Raw genomic sequence first — 12,844 nt, forward strand, 5'->3', positions numbered from 1 at the left:
GGAAGTAAACTTGAAGTAAACTAACATATGTAAAATATCAATCATGTTATCTAGGCTCACCCCAGAGAAACAAAGCACATTATACCCTAGGTACATAGGTGTATTATAGGGGGTTGTCTAAAGACATCTACTAAAGAATCAGCTCACAGAACTTTGGAGGATGACCAGTTTAAAAGCAAAAGAATGGGTGTTCTAATTCAGATCTAAAAGCTGGCCTGCAACTATAGATACAGAAAGGGCTCATGGGCCAGTTTGTCCGAGCATCTCTCTTTCTACTGTGTTTGTGTGTGCTTTGTGTAGTCTTGATGTGGGGATATTAAAGGAGGGAACCTGCAAGTGGCAGGGTTAGGGTGTGGTGGTTCACTCATGATGCAATGCTATAGGGTGTCACTGTATTGTTCATTAAAGCCTAATTAGCAAGAATGAGAATAGGTGACTGTAAAAAAAAAAAAAACAAAAAAAAAAAAACAAGGTTTAGGCCAGGCATAATTACAGGGACCAGGTGTGAGTTCTATCTCATTTAAATCCAGTCAGAAAGCAGTTGTCATGCCTCTACAATACACCATTTTCACCATTTGTTATTGTAATTTTCAGGGTTCATAGTTGAATAAGATAGTTAATTAATTTTTCTCAGGGTAGTATGAAGAGTGCTGTGAGAACCCAGGGATGATACTTCCAGGTCAGTACCAGTTGCAGTTCTCCATGTTTTGTTCTTCAAGTATACGGGCTCTTCTAGAAATAGGGTGCAATCAGCAAGTTCTGAAGGATAAATAAGTGCAATAGAAATACCTTGTATTGATTGGGGAAAGGTCTATGAGACTGCACTGGGCAACAGTTAAAGAAGTAACATACATGGCACTGAGCATTCTGTTTGCTAGTTTGAGGTTTCTGTGATAGGCATTGTTCCACAATTAAAAAAGAAATATAAGAAACCAGAAGACTGAAAGAAATCTCATGTTCATGACTTTATAGAGGTAGTATCATAAATATGGCCAGTCTACCAAAAGTAAGATACATTTTCAGTGGAGTCCCTATTAAAACCCCAATGCCTTTCTTTACATAAATGGAAAAATGAATCTCCAAATTCAGATGGAAACACCAGAGACAGACTAGTCAAAACAATCTAGAACAATAAAAACACTGCTTGGGACTGTAACTATCCCTGATTTCAAGCAATACTACAGATCTAGAGTAATAGAAAATCTTGGTACTAACACAAAAACTGATACATTGATTAAAAGAATCAAACTGAGGAACCAGATATAAGCTCACATTCTTAAAGCCACCTGAACTTTTTAAATAAAGAGGCCAACAATACACATTTATGTAAAAAAAAGAACAGAATCAAAAAATAACATTTTCATATATCATACTGGTCAAACTGGATAGCTCATAAATGGCTGAAAGTTCTTTTTGTCTCATCCTGCACTTATCTAAACTGTGAATGGAACAAATATTTCAGCATAAAACCAGATACTCTAAATCAGATCCAAGAGATGGTATGGAAAATGCTTAAGTCATTGGCCCAGGCAAGGACCTCATGAACAGGACTCCTATAAGCATGGGCATTAAAACCGACAACTGACAAATGGAACCTCATGGGACTAAAAAGCTTCCGTGTAGCAAACCATACCATATTCTAGTGAAAAAACAAACTATTATTAAATAGGCAGGAATGGCAGATATAAATCTGACATGGGATTAATACCTAGGATATAGAAAGAACTCATAAAAACTAAACATCAAGGAAAAAATTCAATTTTTAAAAATGGGGCTTGAAATGAAATAGAATTCACAGAAGAAGAATTACAAATAGCTGAGTTTCTTTTCTCTTTCTTCCATTTTTTTTCTTTTTTATTGTTCAACATTCTTAGCTCTATGGGAAATGCAAGTTAAAACTACTTTGATATTTCATCTTGACCCAGTCAGAAATGGATAGAATTAAAAACAAAAATTTCTTTGTCTTAAGAAGGTAAAGCTGACTAATATAAGCTTCTACCTCAGATGCGGGAGTTGGATGAATGAGTTGAGGATTCCAGCACAGAATGGCTCCTCTGATGACTGTTTTTTTGTATCCTTTGACCTTTATCGCCTACTCTCCCCCCCACCACTGCTTGTTCCTAACCTGTCTGTGGACTTTTGACATTTGATCTCTTTTTGATTCTACAGATGAGAAAATGTAGTGTTTTTTCTTTCTGTGCTTGGCTCGTTTCACACAGCACACTGTTTTCGGGTATGTCCATGTTGTGACAAATGGCAGTATCTAGTTTTGTTTTTGTTTTTGCTTTGGAACACATAAACAAATTTTGGTGAAGTTTGGATAGGTGTAGCTGTTGTGGAAATCAATACAGAGATTATTCCCACTGTGGAAACAAATTATCATATGACCTAGCATATCCCCTATCTTAGATAAACCCAATGGGGAGAAATTACCACCTTATTGCCATGTACACTGCAACATTACTTACAGGAGCTATGTCCATGGATAAGTAAATGTTTGTATTTCCCATTAAATTGTTCTTTGTTAATCATTGTAACCTTTTAGGGCCTCAGTCAATCACAGTAGTCATACAGTCTTGTTTTCTTCGTTTCCCAGTACTTTAAAAGATCATAATAGCAATAACATTATCAATGTGATTGTCAAACTGGAAAATTGATTGTTTCAATTAACTCCAGTTGAAACGTTAGTGTGACTTGCTCTGCTGTCGTGCAATAAGAGCTACCTGTGCCTACCTTCCACCAGTGACCTAGTTATTATTATAGATGGCTGATGAATGATTCAGTCTAGTGTTCAGGATCCTATCAGGGAAGTCTCTGCAATCAGTATCTATAAAGAGGGTAAACTAAAAAGCAAGTAGTACAGCCTCAGTGAACCACAGGCAACTCTGATAATGGGAGCTTCAGAGTTTTCTATAAGGGATCAATATGTCAAGGCTTTGACCACTTCTTAATTAAGACAATGCATGTGGGCCATGGTGAAGGATGATGACTCTGCAGCTGAGACAACCCATGAAAGAGCTGTGAAATAAATGCCCTTAGGTACCATTTCCCTGTGAAAAATAAGGTTTTCTTTTACAGACAATAAACCAAGGATGTGCCACTCTATCTTGTCTCTAGACCTCTGTTGGGAGAGGCTGTTCATTTGTTTCCCGGCCGTTCACACCCAAAATAATCACAAAGAAACTAATTAATTATAATACTGTTTGGTCAATAGCTTAAGGATGTTATTAGCTAGCTCTTAAATAAAGCCATTTTTAGTATTTTATATTTCACTATTAGGCTTGTGCTTTACTGGTAAGGTAAAGGTAAGACTCTAGCTGGTTGATCACGTCTTTCTCCTTTGGCAACTACATGGTGTCTCCCTGACTCCTCCTACTCTCTCTATGTATCTCTTCCAGTCTGGCTATATTCTGTTAAGCCTTTGGCCCAAAAGAGATTCTTTATTAACCAATGGTAATCACAGTATACTAAGAGGAAATCCACAGCTTACCTCAGCCTCCAAATCCTAGAATCCTTAGCATGCTCCAGTCTCTACACTCTGTAGAAGTTCTGAAATGACTGATTTTGCCTTTCAAGATTGCATCTCTTTATAGCTGCCTCAAATGTTCAGCAATAATAGATGGATAACTCATGTAAATTTCTGGTGGACTCTTAAAACAAAACCAGTGATTTTCTATAGCCAAAGGAAGTCATTATTTCTCCTTTTCCACTCCAGCCTTCACTTCCTTTTAAAGTTAATGTTGGCATAGTACTGTATTGTACTCAGACAGCATGAGTTCTCACTTCATGTGCAGCTCCTGTCCTTCTCACCTGTAGCATTCATCACTACAAGTAATGCAAAATTATTAATATAAAAAAGGGAGTCAATCGGGACATTGTAAACTAAAATTCTGTGATTTGAAGTTGTCCTTGAAAACTAAAGATAGCTGTAGAAATAGAGTTCACTTCATGGGGGAGGATTAGGATAAATGGAAGCATTCTCTCCGAAGTCTTGGGTTTTTTTTCCCCCAAATGACCCATATATATTATATGAGTTAGAGGATAAAAAATTTATAAATAACATGACTGCAATTTTAGGAAAGAGAGTTTATATTTTCTCAACATGTTCTTTCATCTGCCTAAATATTGACTCAAATAAAAGTTGTGTCTTCATGTGAAAAAATGAATTCATTGCTGTTTGGATAATCTGAGTTCCTCATTTAAAATATAATGTTTCTTGACCTTATTAGCATCTAAATAACTTACAGAGGGAAACTAAAGTTCCAAAGAGTTCAACTAGACACAATTCAAAATCAAGACTTAAACCTAAACATGTAAAGTCTATTTTTATAGAATTTTGCAAAAATAAGATTAAAATTATCACCTTCATTTACAAGAAAGTAGCAAATATTTTTCCAAATATGACTACATTATTTTTATAAGCTAAAATGTTTATTATGATTTTCTTAAAGATAATATTTTAACATTAAAATAATTTTTAATAATAAATCCCAGGTTAATTTTATTGATGTTATTTTATTTGAAAAAGATGTAGCTAATAACTGACTCAGAGCCATGTACTGTTTAAGAGGTAGGAAAAGTACTCTTTCCAACATATTTGAAGCAAGTGAATGAATAAATAATTATCATACAAAATTTAGATCCCTTAAAGGTTAAAAAAAACTCTAAATACTTTAGTGAAGTTTGTAGACTGAACTACAAATCTGGGAAAGTTTTCCTCCATGAATAATTTTTGAGTTAGAGTTTAAATGATATAAAGGTTTACCCAGAAGGTTTGGAAAGACACACCATGCACCAAGGATCACAAATAATAGATTGCACCTACCTTAAGAAGGAAGATTAGTTTATTTCTCTTCAAGCTTCCCCCGCTTGAGTCCTCCTTGTTACTGAACCACTCTGGGTCTGATGATGGTAGTACAGTTATCCTTTATTTTACAGCTAATTTTCCACTTACAAGGAGTACATACTATGTTTTTCTTTCTGGGTCTGGGTTACCTTGCCTAGAATGATGTTTTCAGTTTCATGAATTAGCCTGCAGATTCCGTGATATCATTTTTAAAACTACTGAATAATTCTCCATTGTGCAAATTTATCATACCACATTTCTTTATCCAGTCTTTGATCGAGGAACATCTATCTAGGTTGATTCCAGATTCTGACTGTTATGAATAAAGATGCTATGAACATTGTTGAGCAAGTGTCCTTGATACAGAATGGAGAATCTTTTGAGTAATGCCCAGGAGTGAAAGATCTGGGTCTTGAAGTAGATTGAGTCCCAATTTTCTGAGAAAATATCATATTGATTTCCAAAGTGGCTGTACAACTTTACATTCCCACTAGCAATGAAGGAGTGCTCCCCTTGCTCCACATCTTTGGTGCAGGAGAATTGTCTGTATTCTGTCAATGTTTTAAATAAACCCTGATTGGCTAGGCAGGAAGTATAGGTGGGTCAGCCAGACAGGAAGTAGAGGCAGGGCAATGAGAACAGGAATATTCTGGGAAGCAAGAAGTTCCCTCTGCATTCTTGTTCAGACACTGAAGAAGCAGGATGTGACCTGCTCCACTGGAAAAGGTACTGAGCCATGTGGCTAACATAGATAAGAATTATGTGTTAATATAAGCTTCAAGAGCTAATAAATAGACTGAGCTAATGGGGCAATCAGTTTTATAACTTATGAAGATCTCTGTGTGATTTTCTTTGGGGCTTGTTGGCTGTGGGGTACCAGGTGGGACAGATACTCCAAGAAGTTGGCCCTCCAAGTTACACATCCTCTCCATCATGTTTTGTCATTTGTGTTGCTGATATTAGCCATTCTGAGAGATATAAAATAGAATCTCAGAGTAGTTTTGATTTGAATTTCTAATGGCTAAGAATGTTGAATATTTAAGTACTTCTCAAGAATTTGAGATTCTTCTGCTGAGAATTCTCTCTTTTGATTTGTACCCCATTTTAAAATTGAATTATTTGGGGTTTTTATGTCTAATTTCTTGAGTACTTTATATAAAAATATATAAATATTAGCCCTCTTCAGATGTGGAGTTGGTGAAATCCTTTTTCCATTCCATAGGCTGCTATCTCATCCTTTTGACAAGTCCTTTCCCTTACAAAATTTTTCAGTTTCGTGAGGTCCCATTTAGTAATTGTTGATCTTAATGACTTCACTACTAGTGTTCCTCTTCAGGAAGTTACCTCCTGTGCCAAAAGTGGTAGACTGGGGACAGATAGGGACAGGAACAGGCAGGATCAGGTGGTAAGGGTTAGAGGGAGAAAGTACCAGAAGAACAGACTGGAATGAGTGGTGAGTGGGGAGATTTCCAGGGCAAGGTAGAAACCTACTGCAATCGAAACCCCCTGGAACCTATGAGGGTCACCCTAGCAAAGTGTCCTAGTAATGCAGGACACAGACCCTGAAATGTGGATCTTAACCAGGCAAGGCTTCCAGGGGAGGTACTGGGACAACAACACAGACAGCCACATAATCTTCAACCTGCAATTTGTTCTACCTGCAAGATGTGCTGGGGTAAAGGTGGCACAAAATGTGTGGGAGTAGCCTACCAATGACTGATCCACCTTGAGACCCAGGCCACTTTGTAGTCCATGCCTGATACTATTTGGAGGGCCAGCAACTAGAGGCTTCGTAGTCCAGAGACCTAGAAAAGAACCAAACATGACTGGCATGTGTGTGCGTACACACACACATACACACACACACACACACACACATACAGCAATAAAGTGATTCCTGATGATACTCAGCTTTACTTGTAAATCAGAGCCTAGCATAGTCATCATCAGAGAGTCTTCATCCAGAAACTTATAGGAGCAGATGCACAGACCCACAGTCAAACAGTAGGAATAGCACAGGGAATCCCACAGAAGATGAGGAGAGGGGATTGTAGAAGCCAAAGGGGTCAAAGACACTACAATAAAACGCACAGAATCAGCTATTCAGGGCTCATAGGGGCTTACAGAGACCGAAATGACAATCATGAAGCCTGTATGGGTCTGAAGTAGGTCCTCTGCATATATATTATGGTTATGTAGGTTGGAATTCTTGTCTGACTCCTAAGTATGGGAGCAGTAGCTGTCACTGATTTTTTTTGAGACAGGGTTTCTCTGTGTAACAGTCCTAGCCATCCTAGAACTGACTGGAAGATTCAATCATCCCCCCCTTGAGTCCTCCTCGTTACTTAACCACTCTGGGTCTGTTGATGGTAGTACAGTTATCCTTTATTTTATAACTATTTTTCCAGTGAGCGGGAAGCTATGGGGGAAGAGATTGGAAGAAGAGGAAGAAGGGGAAACTGGTTAGGATGTACGGTATGAGAGGAGATCAGAAAATTATAGAGAGAAATAAGACCTGTGACTGACTCAACAAACATGTCAATATGTTATGAATTATCCACCTTATCTAAAAAAAATGTAAGACTAAAAGACTTAGCACATTACTGATATTTTACCACTTCAACATGGCTCAAGATGCTGATAGGAGAGGCAGGATAAATGGCAAGGAATTCAGTGTGGCATGGAAACCTTAAGACTTTCTTGCCAACAGTCGTGTGTCCTGCCTCTCTGATCTGGAACAGAGTACTGAATGAATCTTCAAGATATCATTCATGTTATAACACATTTACACTTGTGAAATCCTGCAGGAAAGAAACTGAGAGAATGACTGATGTTTAAGAGGGCAGAACTCAAAAGAAGTCCATTGGAAAAATGTGATATCTTGTTGCTGTGAAGGATGGAGGCACCAAAAGGGAGCAAAGGCACTCCAAGACCCCTAATAGACTTTAGTCCTACTAATGTTGTAAGGAAGACCACTTGTTTTTCCCGACTGCTCGGCCCTGAAATAATCACACAGAAACCAATTTGCAATATGGTTTGACAAATACCTTAAGCATATTTTTAGCCTGTTCTTATATCCTAAACTAAGCCATCTCCATTAATCTGTATATCACCACATGGCTGTGGCTTACAGGGTAAATTTCCATCCTTGCTTCTGTCTCCTCTGGGTTATATGGCTTCTTGTGACTGCCTCCTTTTTCCCAGCATTCAGTTTAGTTTTCCCTGACTAGCTCTACTCTACGTTATCACAGTTCAAGGCAGTTTCATTATTCATTAACTAATAAAAGCAACACATATACAAAAGGAAATCCCACACCACCTCCCCTTTTCTGTCTAAATAAAAAGGAAGGTTAAACTTTAACATAGTAAGATTACATACAACAAAACAATTATCAAGCAAGAATTAGAATTACAATATTTATATCTATTTTACCTTTTTATTATGACTAAGGGAAACTATAACTATCTATTTTAAACTCATCAAAGGCTCCAGAAGGATATAATATTACCTAAGTAAACAGGAAGTGCATTGTAAGCAACTTCCAATACTATAGAATTGACAGAGACATCTCACTGCCTGGACAGTCACCCAAAGTTCTTCTGTAATGTTGGGGCACCCATCTTCATCCTACACGTCCATATTATCTGGCAGACTTTTCCATGGAGCAGGAAATTTGAAGATTTATTCTGCCTTGTAGTGGCAAAGTCTATTAGTTGCTTTCTTCTGTGTCCTACAGAATGTCTAGCATTTTCTTTCATGAAGCAAGAATCCTGAAGGAATGTAGAAATTGGTGTAAAGTGACTTATTTTTACTTTATTACACATTTTAAGGGTAAACAAGGATTTCAGCGAGTTTTTAAAGATATATGTAATAAAAAATAATACCCCCTTTCTTAGAAATGGCATCTTTTAGGACGAGACCAAGTTTATAAGAATACAACAAGAAGCAACAACTAGTTTTTAATCTCATAATATTTTTGATTGAGTGGCACAAAATAAAATTCACTTCTTCCATGCTGAAAAAGAAAATATAAGTTATGCAGCTGATCCAACAAAGTCATAATGGGAAAAATGAATCCACTGGAAAGGGATTGTTAAGTGTAGGGGTGGGGCTGTCTTCTCCTGGATGATTGACTGTCAGTTAAAGGGCATCTGCAATTCCAATACTGAAGAATTCTGTTTTCTAATCTGTGTAAGAAGAAAATTTGGTCATAGATTTTATAGCAAAATGACTATTTATATTCACTCATTTATATTCATGGGCCTCCAGTTGGTAAAAGCTGAGTAGTTGCCTGGAATGCTAAGAATAATTATGACAGATCATTAAGCAATTGCTACCCACCAAATCATGCCTACATTCTTTACCTAATGTTTTTCAATATATCCTGCAAAACTACAGAAGGGATTGCTGTTACTACCACTTGACAGAGGGGAAGCATTAGGCACATTGCCTCTCTCCTTCTGCCATGCCATCACTAGTAAGGTCAGAACAGGGAAAGAAACAGGAATGACACCAGCTCTAGCCTCTGCCTGTCTACTACATGGAAACTTCCTTTGACATTTTTTCCTTTAGTCTGCTTTGTTTTTCTGTCATAGGAACCCAAAATACCATTGTCACTGAAACGTATTTGTTAGGATTTCTTGGGGATGATGAATCAAGAAACCTGTATGGGTAACCTTGTTGAAAGCTAATAGGTCATGTTCTCTTTAAACATGCACGTTACATCTTTGTCATTGGTTTTGTTCTTGTAATAACTTTCACTTGCCAATGATGGAGAACTTTTGATTTCTACTAAACTTGACTTCCCACAAGCAGTAACAATATAATTGATTTTGTGTCCATCTTTCCTGCTTTCCTCAACTATTTTCTGATACCCTTTAAGATAATCACAATGTATTATATGTTTTTGAGAATGAATTGCAGTATGTGGTGTGTGTGTGTGTGTGTGTGTGTGTGTGTGTATGTATGTGTGTGTGTACATGTTGCTGGAGACTAGCCCAAGACCAGGCTTTTTTTGATTTGCTTACACTTGCATCTAGTTTGGCACATTTTGATTGTGACTAAAGTTTTCCTATTTCTGTCATCTACACTAAGAAGCATCCCTGATCCACATGCTTGTCGATGAACACATTTTAATATGATCCTACTTTGATAACATAGTAAAGTCCTAAACTAAGTGAATGTCATTCAACTCCAGGTTTCCTTAGGGGTTGTAGAAGATCCAAAGAACTCTTTCATGGGAGTTATACATGCAACAGGAACAGGGACATGTTGGTTTATTCTTGAAGTAAGGTAGTTTATATCCTTCAAAGACAGCAAAAGAAGCATATGATAGATATCAAAGGAAAGAAATACTTATGTTACTGATTAATCATAGTCCCTTAAAATATATAAATACATCATTAGTAAAACACCAGTGGCTATATTATATAGTATGCATACGTTAAATTTATGTAGCTGTTTATGGATGAGCTTATTTAAATTAGTGGCTCTCAATCTGTGGATTGTGACCCCTTTGGCAAAACTCCATCTCCAAAAATATTTACATTATGATTCATAACAATAGCAAAATTATAGTTAAGTGGGAAGCAACAAACATAACTTTATGGTTAAAGGGGGGTCACCACAGCATTAGAAACTGTATTAGAATCACAGCAATGGGAAGGATAAAAACCATTGATTTAAACAGTCTACCAAACTAACAAGACTGATTGCATAGCGTATCTCTTTCTTCAACTGAAACAGTAATTTGTAAGATGGAGGATTTGGTTCTGGGAGCTACAACTCTTACTTGTGTGTGTTTTTTCCTGGAGTTCAGAGCATCTGTCCTTTTTATGATGCAGGAGGTTTCATGGCTGATTTGTCTGGAGCCTGAGGAAAGAGATGTCTTTATGCCTTTCTCTCGGGCCGTTTCATACCAAGCCTGTTTTCCAAATTCTGATCTCTTCGCTTTCAGGCATCCCTCAGAACTAGTGACTCCCAGGTATAATTTCCAAGCTCTTCTTTCAAATATGCTGCTTGCATCCAGTGCTGCCTATGGTTCTGTTTCTCCACACATGGGATGTTCCTCAGCTTTTATTGTTGTTTGTTTTCAGGCACTCATCAGTACAGAAGTGTTACAGCTGCTTCTGAGATACAGCAGCCACAGCTCGGGGCTAAATCTTGACGGATGTGTGTTGGCTGATTGTCACCTAAGCTCTCATGTATAGCTGGTGGCAGCTGCCAACACTTCTGCTTCTCTCCTGCATTCATATGAATTAATGAAATGTCAGGTCCCAAAATGTAAATACTGAAGTTTGGAAAGCCAGACTTAAGTTACCAGTGAGACTGCCCCTTTATCATCATCAGAAAACTTCATGGGGAAATGATAATATTGTTGTGGCAAAAGAAGAATAGCTCAGACACCTTTGGTGTCTGTCATGCAGGCCTGTTCATACCTACCACTACACACATTGGTCTTACCTCTACCTATATTCTATCATACCTCTTATGATGATTACCATGACCTCTCACTGAGCAAAATCAGCTGTAATGTCCTTGCCTACTAGATTATGAAAGTACTTAGGATTTATGCTTTATAAATGTATGATCATTTATAACATGCTATACATACAATGAGTCCTACTTATTCCATACTATTTATATCATTTTCCCCATAAGAATACAAATGTGAACCTAAATAATACACAGTATTCAAACGCTGAATAGACAAAATATATATATTTCATTTCATGAGTGTTATAAGAGGAGCAGGCTGCATCCTGTCACCCGGCTAGCTTAACCCACGAAATAACCACAGAGAAATTATATTAATTAAATTACTTCCTGACCCATTAAATCTAGCCTCTTCTAGGCCAACTCTCACAACTTGATCTTACCCATTTCTATCAATCTGTGCTCACCACGAGATCGTGGCTTACCAGGAAAGATTCAGCATGTCTGACCTGGAAGCTCCATGGCAGCTCTCTCTGCCTGCCTTCTTTTTCCCAGCATTCAGTTCTCTTTTCCCCACTTATCTAAGTTCTGCCCTATCAAAAGGCCAAGGCAGTTCTTTATTCAACCAATGAAAGAAAAACAAATACAGAAGACCTCCTACACACGAGTCTAAAAATATACAGAATATATGTTATTTTTTTGTAAATTTTACCTAATTGGAAAACTTTGAAGGTTTATCTTTTCATACCCATATTGTGTACAAATATAAGGGAAAACTAAAAGTTTGATTGGAAGATAAACTATTGAAACCTCTCATGAAAAAAAAATTTCTTGTTAAATGTAAAATTTTCTCAAATGTCTTCATCTTTAAATCAGGAATTCTAGTTCAAGAAACGTGGTATGTGAATATAAGCAATCAAACAAATACACCTGCAGACAGAAACTAAAATAGAGACCTTGAAGGAATGGTGTTTGCTGCCTTGCTAATTCTCTCATGCTCACTTGAATTTCTTGTACATCCCAGGGACAACTACCTAGGGATAATGTGGCCTAGAATGGTGTGCACTCTCTTATACCAATCATCAAGACAATTTTCAGAGGCATGGTCACAAGCAAACCTGGTCTAGGCAAGTTCTCAACTGAAGTTCACACTTCTCAGGGGAATCTAGTTTGCCTCAAGTTGACAAAAAGACTAACTGACACAGTACACCCTGTGTCACCTTGGCACACAAACATATTACTGTTGAGCCGTAATCTCTCTTTTCTTGCCCCTGAGATCTCATGTCACTATAATAGAACACAGATCAATCTGTAATGGTAATAACACTCTTTAAAATTTCAACATTTTAAAAGTTGAAAGTCTTGTTAAAAATTTGGTCTTTTAACTATGATCTCCAGTAAATTTAATATACATTCTTTCTTATTCCAAAAAGCAAGATCCAAAGCATAAAACAATCACATGCCATCATAAACAAAATCTGGCAATATAAATATAAATCCTGCAGCTCTCGGGTGGCTTGATTGGCCACACTTCTCTAACTTGGCTGTCCTCGTTATGCACA

Source organism: Myodes glareolus, chromosome 1 (assembly GCF_982192425.1).
Source record: "Myodes glareolus chromosome 1, mMyoGla1.1, whole genome shotgun sequence".
Taxonomy (NCBI): Eukaryota; Metazoa; Chordata; class Mammalia; order Rodentia; family Cricetidae; genus Myodes; species Myodes glareolus.